Source organism: Solanum dulcamara, chromosome 10, assembly GCF_947179165.1.
Source record: "Solanum dulcamara chromosome 10, daSolDulc1.2, whole genome shotgun sequence".
Classification (NCBI taxonomy): Eukaryota; Viridiplantae; Streptophyta; class Magnoliopsida; order Solanales; family Solanaceae; genus Solanum; species Solanum dulcamara.
This window is the reverse complement of record NC_077246.1, coordinates 50,055,786-50,067,867: the sequence shown is the minus strand read 5'-3', so window position 1 is coordinate 50,067,867 and position 12,082 is coordinate 50,055,786.

Here is a 12,082-nt window from a genome sequence, read left to right as displayed (position 1 = left end):
TCAGGACTTCAAGTTTCTATTGAAGACCCAAAAACAAGGTTTCTTCAAAATCTACTCTAAGGTATGTAAGGCTAACCTAAAATATGGATTGAGTTCTTTCATATGCCCATAGATGTGTTGGATAGGAGTTGTGAAAAAGTTGAACCTTCTAAGAAGGTTTTTCTTGAAAGTTTTCCTAAACTATAGAATGTTTTTAGCTACTATTGGTTGATTGATATTTTTAATGACTTGAGTTACTAAATAGTTGTCTTTCATAATTATTGACTACAAATGTATCTTTGCACATAGATTTATAGATGTTGACGATATTCTTGAGTTGAGTTTTGTTGAGAGTATGGATTCATGTTTCATTCACATGAACCCAAGATGAGATTTCTTTGGTCATAATTTATCTTGAGTTGAGATGGATGGTTTTGTATATATGTGTATTGATTGGAATGAAAAGAATGAATTGGATAGTTAAGAATGTCCTTTTGCTTCCATAAATTGAACATAGGACTAAAATAAGGATTTTAGAGTAGATGTTTGACGATTGATGTGATGATGATATTTGACAATGATGTGATGATAATATTTGATAATGATGATGATGTGATGATGATGTTTGATGACGATGTGAATAATGGTATTTGATGATGACGTGAATGGAGAGGTTATGTTGATGAGGATGTTGTGTGATGAAATGGATTGGAGTCTAATGTGATTTTGTGGTATGTGATGTGCATAATTTGAGTTGATTGGAGTCTTAGGAATATTTTGAAAATAAATGATCTTTTGAGGAGGAGCTTTAAATAAATTATTTGTGAACCTTTTTGCATAAACTATTTACACACTATTTTGAGTCTAAAAAAATATTAGTTTCATCTATGATTTTAAAAAAAGAGTTCAAGCATGAGTTGAGTTTGAAAAGTCTTTTAATTATTTTGAACATGAGTATTTTGAGTGTAAATGAGTTGAACATTTTTACATAAAAATGTCTATTTTGAGGTAGAGTTGAGAAGTTGGAATTATATTTTAAATGCATATAATATTTTCTACATCCATTGAGTTGAGATGGTATCAATTTAAAGAAAAAAGTTTGATGATTTGAAATGAGTCAATTTGAAAGAAGGTCCAATGAGTCCAGATTCGATTTGAGTTTTGAAAAGAGTCCAATGAGACTAAATGAGTATTTTGAGTATTTTACTCACTTGATAGATATAAGCATATTGAGTCTTGGGAGGAGTATCGAGCATCGAACTGGGTAAGAGTATAGTCCATACTCGAACCAATAAACTATATCGCCAAACGTAGGAGGGGATCGAACCGTTAAAGTCGGATGTTTCCCATTTTATTGTCCTGACATTATAGGACTTAGTTGGATTGGATCCATGATTGGTTGATTCGTTCATACCCTGGCAAGGTATGAACGGACGTGGCAACAACGTCGGCTTGTTGTACTATCACTCGCTCATATGGTGATGGTTGTCGGTTAGAGAAACTCCCAATTGAATGGATTGTGCTTGATATGATTGGTGTGAATGTGATTGTAGATGATTGAGTTGAATTGTAAAACATTGCATAATGTAATTTGCATAGTTATTGAGTTGAGTCCTTTGAGTTGATTGTTGAGTTGATTTTATATGATCGGATTAGGTAATGTGTGATGGATTGGATTATATGATATGTGATTGGATAGTGTACGATGGAAGGGTATATGATTGGATTGGATTGGATCGTATATGACCGGATTGAACCGATTGCATATGATTGGATTGAATAGGATGATATACGATTTGATTGAACTGTGTTGTGTATGATTGGATTGGATTGTATGATGTGTGATTGGTCTTTGTCTAAAAATGTATTCTTACTTTAGACTTATGACGCCTTATTTGAGTCTCTCTTATCTTTCTGATGTGAGATATTTGGATTGATGATATTCTTCCTTGAGGTATGTTTCATTCTGCCATATTACATACTCGTACATTTCATGTACTGACGTTCATTTGGACCTGCATCGTTTCATGACGCAGAGACAGGTTTAAGAGATCGTCAATAGGAGTATCATTGGGGATCTATTCACACTCAGCGTATTGGTGAGTCCTCCCCTACATTCGGATGACACCGTTTGTGTATTCTTGCATCGAGTTAGCCCTTTTCATTTGATTTGAGGTAGCCATGAACATGTCATTGGCACCAATTAGCTAGTAGTGATAGAGGCTTCATAGACTAGATAGTGAAGGGTCGATTGAGTATTCTTTTCCTTAAATTATTCTTGTCAAACTATTTTCAATGACAAATATTTTAGTTGATTTGTTGGCCCATGGCCTTTATTCTTTGAGTTGGATGGTGATTTGAGTTGCCCGCTAAATTATTCTTTATTTTTAAACTTTCCGCTGAATGGATGAATGAACGGATGTGTGATCAGGCTATGTGGTTCGCTTGGGAGCCAGAAATGGTTTCTGAGTGCCGGTCACGTCTAGGGTACCCTCCCGGGGCGTGACAATACAGTTGTTAAGTAAGTCAATTGTGTTTATTTCACTCTTAATCTTATTTCCTAATTTTACTCTTTGTTTGTTATTTGTCTTTTTGAAGGGTACATATTAGTACATGCCGAGTATCCACAATCGTTGAGAACCACTGATACCTTATAACTCTAAGCTTGAGAAATCTATTCGGAAAGCAATGAATGCATAAGAGCGTGAGACAGCTAGGGCACACCAGGTTGTTGAGGCTCAGGCTAGAGCTAACTATCACAATTCACTTAAAATGATACTAATGATGTTGCCTATGTGAATCATTGTCAACCCCAAAGAGCTAGAGGACATCAGAGACATTCTGCTCCTTTTTGATGTTGATGATGATGATGAGGCTGACTTAGATAGAGTTGATGCCACTGGGTTATTGTTCCCCACCATTGACTTTGAGAGCTAAGTACAATATTATAAATACCATGATCCATCTTTTGAAATTAAAGAGTTTATTCAGAGGGGTAGATAGAGATGATCTTAATCTAGACTTGATAAACTTTGTGGGTATTTATAAGTCTTTTGAGTCTCACGGAGTTAGATAGAATGTCATTCGTCTGCGACAGTTTCTCTTTTCAGTTTTTGGGGAAGCAACAGTGTAGCTGAATGAGTTAACACATGATTCTATGACCAACTAGAGTTAGATAGAATGCCATTCGTTTGCAGCTGTTTCTCTTTTCACTTAGGCGGCCTGGCCTCCCTTTCGTAGTGCTATCATTATAACAAAAACAACTTTTAGCAGCAATAAATATTCACATTAACAAAGAGTGCTAAAATCGTTATCGATATTAGTTAATTGTTATTGGAGCCAATGTCACTATAGACTTTTGAAACAAAGTGCTAATTGCCTCTAAAAACATATTTAGTGACAATTAAACTGTTGTCGTTAATTAATTTCCGATAAAGATCAATTTTGATGTAGTATATCTATAATAAATTTATAGGAGGGATTATGACTTATGAGTATTGGAATGGAAAAAATAACGGTTGAAAGAAGTGTAATCGTGGAATTTTGCATAATGCCTTGTAGCATAGAGAAGGTCAGAAGGTTTTACTGATTTTAGAATGAATACTAGAATAAAGAATAAAGAGAGATAAAATTTTAAAAAATAGCAAAAAGTATGAAGACAAAATGTCTGGAGATGGCAGCTATGCAGAAGTTGTGGGGATGTGAAAGGTGATTTGGAGGAGAAAAAAGAAAAAAAATTAAATGAAGAAAAGAGCAAAAAGAATAAGAAGGTAAGAGAATTAATTAAAGACAACAAAACTAGCATTTGATTCCATAATTGATGATTTGCCAATATAATTTTTTTTAATTATAATTAGGATAGGAAAAGGGAAACTAAGTGATATTTTAAAAAAATTATAATTAGGATAGGAAAAAGGAAAATGAGTGATGCATTACGAGTGGTAAATGAAACCCTCATCAATAATTTAAAATTTTAGTTAAACAATTGAGCTATTAAAATCGTCGCCCAAAATTTGTGTTATTATGCATTCCCTCACTTTTCTTTCCTCCGCTTACACTTTCATTTTTTATTTTTCTTATTTTATACTAAAAAATATTTATTTATTTATATGAACAAGCAAAGGATGAATACAACATCTCCTAATTGTTCTACAGGTAGTAGAAATTGTACAGTAAATTTGGCTTTCTTTTATTGGTGAATGAACACGTGACTCACTTTAGCTTCAGTTTGTGTACTACTTTTGCACTATCATCTCCTTTATAATCCTCTGTAGTTTTCTCTCTCCTCCTCAACTCTTCACTGGTGAATCCATATGTGTTACTAAGTGTGTTCTCTTTGTGCAGATACTAAAAATCTCTCTATAAATTTTTATGTAAATCCTAAAGATTTTTGTTTGTTGTTTGGAAAGCCTTACCGAAGCATTTCTTCATGATCTCAGCTGAAGCTACATGTTTCTCAATCTGGCTCATCTGGCCTATTTTCTCCTCAATCAAGTCCCTGATTCTAACATTCAAGGCCTGTTTTGGTCCCTGTATTTCATGTACACTACTTCAGCATAGAAACACAAGAGCAGAAAAACCATCATTATTAATGCAAGTTTCCCCATTGTTAATCTGCCTGGTGAGCTTTCTATTATGAGTATCTGTAAAAATGAAAGAGCTCAAATATGTAGTTTCCCCATTGTGTCTTCTCTTTGTGCTCCACTGCTTTTATAAGTTTCTAAACTTCTTCTTCACTACTTCAGTGTCGGGTCCATATATTTTTCTATATGGCTCCATTTCACAGATGAACCAAGCAATCAAGAAAATCAACAAATGCACATGGATTTTTTCCCACTAGACTTTATGGAAATTAGAGGTTTAAGAGTAAAATTGTTCACGATTATAAAAGTGAACATGGATTATATAAGTTCGGGAATTGGATGTTCAATTGGAGTAACATGATCAGTGAGATTCATGTAGCCTACCCTAATTTATTGGGATTGAAGCATGGCTATCAATGTATAGTGGACGAGTTAATCGATACAATAGCAAATGTAGATTTGAATTGTGCTTAACTATTTGACATAGTTATGATACTTGGTTTAATATTCCCCGTTTACACCTTCAAGTTAACAACTCTTTGTTAATTGTTATCATTCTCACGGTCTGTGTCATGATCCGAGACTACGGACCCTAGTCACGATTCGAGATTATTTTCTAGTCGTGACACGGTGCTTAGTGTGACTCCAAGCTAACCTCATTATCTGAAATGACACTATAATTAACATACAATCACTGAAGATAACTGAATATGGAAGTAAAGTCTGAAAGTGGTCTATTAAAATCAATAGGCAACATCTAAATATCATAAGCTGAATCTAAACTGACTGTCTAAGAGCCTCAACTATAATGAGTTGCTAGGATAAATTCCTAGCAAACTCCAACTATCTGAAAATTGAAAATAACAATACTAGATGAAAGATAGAGGTCGTCCTCAAAAGATGAGAACTCACCAAAAGTTGTTGCTATGCTGATTGGAGTGTTAACCGTGGCCTGAATGCTGAGCGTCTTAGCCTATATTATCAAACATGCTCAACTGTAAAGGCATAGTGATGCAATGATCAAGTTAATAACATGAAATATGATAAAGTTATATTGGAATAATTAAATACTCGATCATGCAATAACTGAAAGTCTGACTATGAAAGATACTAAAATCGACATATAATCATGTGAGTTACTATATGGAGTTTGATGTATAATTCTCATCAAAAGGACCCGATATACTTTATTAATATATAAATAATGATCTGAACTAATGTGGATCCACTAAGCCATTGTCTATAAAGATTAAAGAGCTGGTCTCGACTGACGGGAGACCCCTTAAATCCTAAGCACCGTGAGCCTTCATCCCTAACTCCGCTAGATGCTAAGTAAAACTCTTGACTGAAACATGCAATTAACTGATGTAGTAATAGTCTGATAATACTGAAATAATACTGATTATTGATGAGAACTTAGTAGCTAATCATGATTTAAAACTAATAATTATTGATATTAACTGAAAGACACTTTATCTGAAAGTATCTAAAATTATGAAACCTGATAATCCAAAAACATCATATGAAATTATATAATTTTGAATCATGAAAATACTAATATACTGAGAATTCATGAAATAACATTGAAAATATGGATTTTAAAGCAAAATCATGCATTAAAGGCTATTCATGAAGAGGAACTGAATTTCAATAGAAGCCCATGAAATCATAGGAACTCTAGGTTCCATAGAAATCATAAACTTGAAAATCTGAGTTTTTTTGGGACTCAATGGGTGAGAGGATACCCATTGATGAAATCCCACATACTTGGAATGGAAACCTTGACTTGAATTCTTGAATGGAGATTTGAAGCTTTGGAACCCTAGTTCTTGCTTGAGATGAAATTTGATAAAGAGAAGAATGTGATTTTGGGGAGTTGTGCGTGTAATAGGATGGTTTAGATCACTAAGATTTCATTAATCTCACTTAGTCCAAAATAACATAGTATATAAATTAAAAGAGTGGAAAAAACCAAAATAACCTTGAACTAAAAATTATCAGAGGTCATCTACTGTCTGTAGTTCCATCGACGGACCGTAAATTCCTATCCATAGAAATTAGAGGAAATTCCTGAGTTTTTGAAGTTTGAAACAATGAGATTTATATACAAACCATATATCCATCTACAAAGTGTAGACAATTCTCATAAGAATCAGAAAAAAAATTAAGTTTTAGAACGTGGATCCATGAGTTCATTTATGAACCATAAAAGGGTTTACGAATCGTAAACTAGTTCATCTTGTTCAAGTGAAAAAACTAAGTCTCTGAGGTTGATCTATAAATTGAGTTTATGACCTATAAAAGGGTTTATTATAAACTTGGCTCATAAATCACAGACCTTTTTTTCTATTTTTGAAGTCTCGTCTATGGATCTCATCTACGGTCCATAGTTCCATTTACGACCCGTAGATGGTGTCCGTAAATTCTAAAAATCTGCAGACTTTTGAAATTGTTTGAGGTTCTCTTGACCTGATTTGAGCTAAGAACTTCTGAAGTGGTAAAATATCTCCCTTAGTAACATTTGTCCTCGAATGGAAATAGCTAAAAGACATGAATATGAATAGAGTACTATAGAGGAACTATCCTCACTCTAGGAATGAACTGAAAAGAAAGAGGTGGGGGTACTTGTCACGCCCCGGGAGGGTACCCTAGACGTAACCGGCACCCGAAGGCCATCTCTGACCTCCGAGCGAACCACTTGTTACAATCACTCATTCATTCAAGCACATTCTATCAGCAGAAAACTCAATTTAAGAAAGACTTCTCATATCATAAGGGCCGAAGGCCAGACATTTACAATCAAGCTGATAATCAAAATAGGAATCCTCAGGATGACCGCTCGACCTCCTCACATCTCAGTCTATGAAGCCTCTATTCAAGTCTAAAAGGTGCCAATGACAAGCCCATGGCTACCGACAATCTAAATAAAGAAAAGACAATCAAAACTGTACAGGAAGGCCCAATATCCTCCGGGATTTAGGAGGACTCACCGACTGGCTGAAAGTGTAAGTGGATCTTCAACGGAGCGCCGGTTGATGATCTCTAGTACCTGTCTCTGCATCATGAAACGATGCAGGCCAAATGGCGTCAGTACATGGAATGTACGAGTATGTAAAATGGCCGAATACAACGAACATCAAGGAAGAATAATTCAACCAACTCGGGAGCTCAACTCAAAAGGAATGACAATTCAATCAAATGTCCTAAGTCTAAACAAGAGTATGATTTAGACTGGACCAATCATATACAATTCAACTCAATCTGACTCAGAGTGCTATCAAAACTTACTTGGGAGTTTCTCTTAACCGACAACCAACACTTATGAGCCAGTGAAGGTACAACGAAACGACGTCGTTGCCACGCCCGTTCATACCTTGCCAGGGCATGAACGACGAACACTCATGGATCCAATCCAACCAGGTCCTATAATGTCAGGACAAAAGCTCTCGGGGAAGCATCCGACTTTAACGGTTCAATCCCCCCTACGTTTGGCAACACAGGTATTGGGTGCGAGTATGGACTATACTCTTGCCCAATTCGGTGCTCGATACTCCTCCCAAGACTCAATGCTCATAAAACTCCAACAACTCAACTCAATCAACTCATATCAACAAGTCTCATTACAACCTTGTCGACTCATCAACGCTATCACAATCAAATATCAATCTCAATGCTCAATCTCAATCATATCTTCAAGGAAGCTTTAAATGCACATATAACATCATCTAGATATAAAATCAATCATTACCTCCATCTATTTATGAAAAATCTTTGTGACTCATCACATCTCCAAGACTTCAAATCGACATTCTTATAATGGGCAACATTTTTAAGAAAATAGTATACTTTATAAAATCTATATATTTAACAAGGCCAACAAAACATATTTAACAACTCAATTCCTCATCGTCTCATACTCACATAAGGGCTCATTTTAGGAACATCTTAGCTCAACAACATTAACATATCAATAATTAGATAAGATGGGAACAATACTCATTCAAACATGTACCATACCAAGAAACTCCATTTTCATGGATATCTAACCTCAAAACAAGAATAGGGCACATGGGTGGACTCAACCCATGTTTGGTTAGCCTTACATACCTTAGTGAAGACTTGAAGAAAACCTTGAGGTCGGCTCTTTAATGGAGGACTCTAATCTTGAAGCTTCTTGGACTCCTTTGTTGGAAATGGAGAAGAAGAGTAGAGAGAAGGGAGAGGAGCTCTTAGGGCTTTTTAGAGAGAGAGTGAGGGCTGCCAAATGAGTTCCCAAAAGGCCAAGGGCTACATATATATAATTGGGTAAGTTCCCAAATTACCCCTCCTCAAAATGTTCTGAAAATAGGCTAAAACGCCCTTGGCGCGATACTGGCGCGTCGCGCCCTTACAGCGCCAAGGCCGATTACGCCTGAAACCTGCACAACTTTTAGTTGGCGCGTCACGCTAGGGACCAAACTACTGAGGCATGTTCCTGGCGCGATAGTGGCGCGTCGCGCCCTTACGGCGCCAGGCCTATTGTTCCAAATTCTGGGAATTTGGCCCCAAAAACCCTGCACAACTTTTAGTGGCGCATCGCGCCAGGGACCAAACTACTGAGGCATGTTCCTGGCGCGATAGTGGCGCGTCGCGCCCTTACGGCGCCAGGGCCATTTCTCCAGCAGTGGTAACCCAAGCCAAAGTGAAATCCCTATCGTGCTAGTTCGTCTTCGGATTGTCATATCTTTTGGCCCCGAACTCCAAAATCTACGTTCTTGGTGGCGTTGGAAAGAAAACTCGACGACCTTTAATTTGATAGGTCATGGGCCACCCGGATTGATGTCTTTCAAACAATAGGTTCATTGAAAGTCGAACCTTACGTGAACTCGTCCTAAACTTAGCCACGACGGATCCTTTGGACTTAGCTCGGTCCTAGGGGTCCTCAATGACCCCACCTCACCTCCAACGCTCTTAAACTCCTCAGGGACTCATCTTAACTCAAACACGTACTTCAAAATAAATACGATGGGCCCCACACGTGTACAAAGAAGGCCCGGATCTTAGGAAAAATTTTGAGGGGTGTTACATTATCTCCCCCTTGGGACCATTCATCCTCGAATGATGAGCAACCAAGAATAGACTCGGGGTACAAATCACAATCAAAATTCAGTCATTCAATCAATCAAATTCTCGATCAAATACCAATCAAAACTCAAAAAGGTACAAATGAATTCGAGTCAAGGGAATGGTCATTACCTTCAATATTCTCCTCGGTAGGCACGAATAAACATGGATATTTAGATTTCATGGCTTCCTCCGCTTCCCACGTGGCTTCCTCAACAAATTGATTCCTCCACAGAACCTTGACTGAGGCGACTTCTTTGTTCCTCAATTTGCGGATTTGGCGATCAAGAATTTGGACTGGGACCTCCTCATAGGATAAGCTATCCTTAATTCCAACGTTCCCAATAGGGACTACCAATGAGGGATCGCCTAAGCACTTTTTCAACATTGAAACGTGGAACACCGGATGAATAGAAGCTAGCTCTGAGGGTAGGTCCAGCTCATAAGCGACACTCCCGATCTGCCTCAAAATTTGGTACGGGCCAATGTATCGAGGACTAAGTTTACCCTTCTTTCCAAACCTCATGACCCCCTTCATGGGTGACACTTTCAAATACACCCAATCATCCACTTCAAACTCTAAGTCTCTCCTCCTCACATCGGTGTAAGACTTTTGGCGACTTTGGGCTGTCTTTAGCCTCTCTCGGATAACTCGTACCTTCTCCATGGCTTGATGAACGAGGTCAGGCCCAATCAATTCGGCTTCACCAACTTCAAACCACCCAATGGGCGATGTACACCTCCTCCCATACAAGGCTTCATAAGGAGCCATTTGAATGCTTGCATGGTAGCTATTGTTATATGCAAACTCTATAAGAGGCAAGTGATCGTCCCAATTTCCCTTGAAGTCAAGCACACACGCTCTCAGCATATCTTCCAATGTCTGAATTGTGCGCTCTGCTTGGCCATCTGTCTGGGGATGGAATGCTGTACTCAAATTCACCCTCGAACCTAATCCCTTCTGAAAGGATTTCCAAAATTGGGAAGTGAATTGGGCTCCTCTATCTGAGATAATAGACAAAGGGACCCCATGCAATTTGACGATCTCTTGTATATACAACTTTGCATAATCTTCTGCGGTGTCGGTAGTCTTAACCGCCAAGAAGTGAGCTGATTTCGTCATTCTATCCACAATCACCCAAATGGAATCATGCTGCTTTCGGGACTTCGGCAAGCCTGTAATAAAGTCCATGTTGATCACCTCCCACTTCCATTCTGGAATTTTTATGTTTTGGGCTAGACCACATGGTCTCTGATGCTCAACCTTCACTTGTTGACAATTCGGGCATTTGGAAACAAATTCCGCAATATCCTTCTTCATCCCGCTCCACCAATAGATCTCCCTCAAGTCATGGTACATTTTTGTGGAACCCGGATGAATAGAGTACCTAGAACTATGCGCTTCGGCCATAATCCTCTCTCGAACATCATCGACATCCGGCACGCACAATCTATTTTGGTACCATAACACACCATCTCCCCCTTGGGTAAAAACCATTACCTCTTGTTTGTGAACTCCTCCCTTCAATTGGAGAAGGACGGGATCTTGGTCTTGCTTCTCCTTCACCTCTGCCACAAGTGAGGACATAGACCCATCCTGAATGGTAACTCCGCCTTCATTATTCTCTTCCAGATGAACTCCCAATCGGGCTAATCTGTGCACCTCCTTCGCCAATTCCCTCTTTCCTTCCTCCACGTGGCTAGTGCTACCCATGGACAACCTGCTAAGAGCATCAGCAATAACATTAGCTTTACCTGGATGGTAGAGGATGCTCATATCATAGTCCTTGAGTAGCTCAAGCCATCTCCTTTGCCTAAGGTTGAGTTCCTTTTGGCTAAAGACGTATTGCAAGCTCTTGTGATCGGTGAATACGTCGATATGCACTCCATACAGGTAGTGGCGCCAGATTTTAAGTGCAAACACCACAGCTGCCAACTCGAGGTCATGAGTTGGGTAATTCGTCTCATGGAGCTTAAGCTGTCTTGAAGCATAGGCTATCACCTTCCCCCTTTGCATCAACACACAACCCAAACCAATTCTAGAGGCATCACAATAAATCACAAAACCTTCTGTTCCATCGGGCAAGGTTAGAACAGGAGTAGTGGTTAGCTTGGTCTTCAATTTCTGGAAACTCTCCTCACAAGCATCAGACCATTGGAACTTAGCCTTCTTTTGGGTCAGCTTAGTCAATGGTGATGATATGGATGAGAATCCCTCTACAAACCTTCGGTAGTACCCGGCCAAGCCCAGAAAGCTCCTTATCTCTGTTGGGGATGTGGGTCTAGGCCAATTTTTCACAGCTTCTATTTTCTGAGCATCCACCTGAATACCATCTCCAGATACAATATGGCCTAAGAAGGCCACCGATGCAAGCCAAAATTCACATTTAGAGAACTTTGCATACAATACCTGGTCC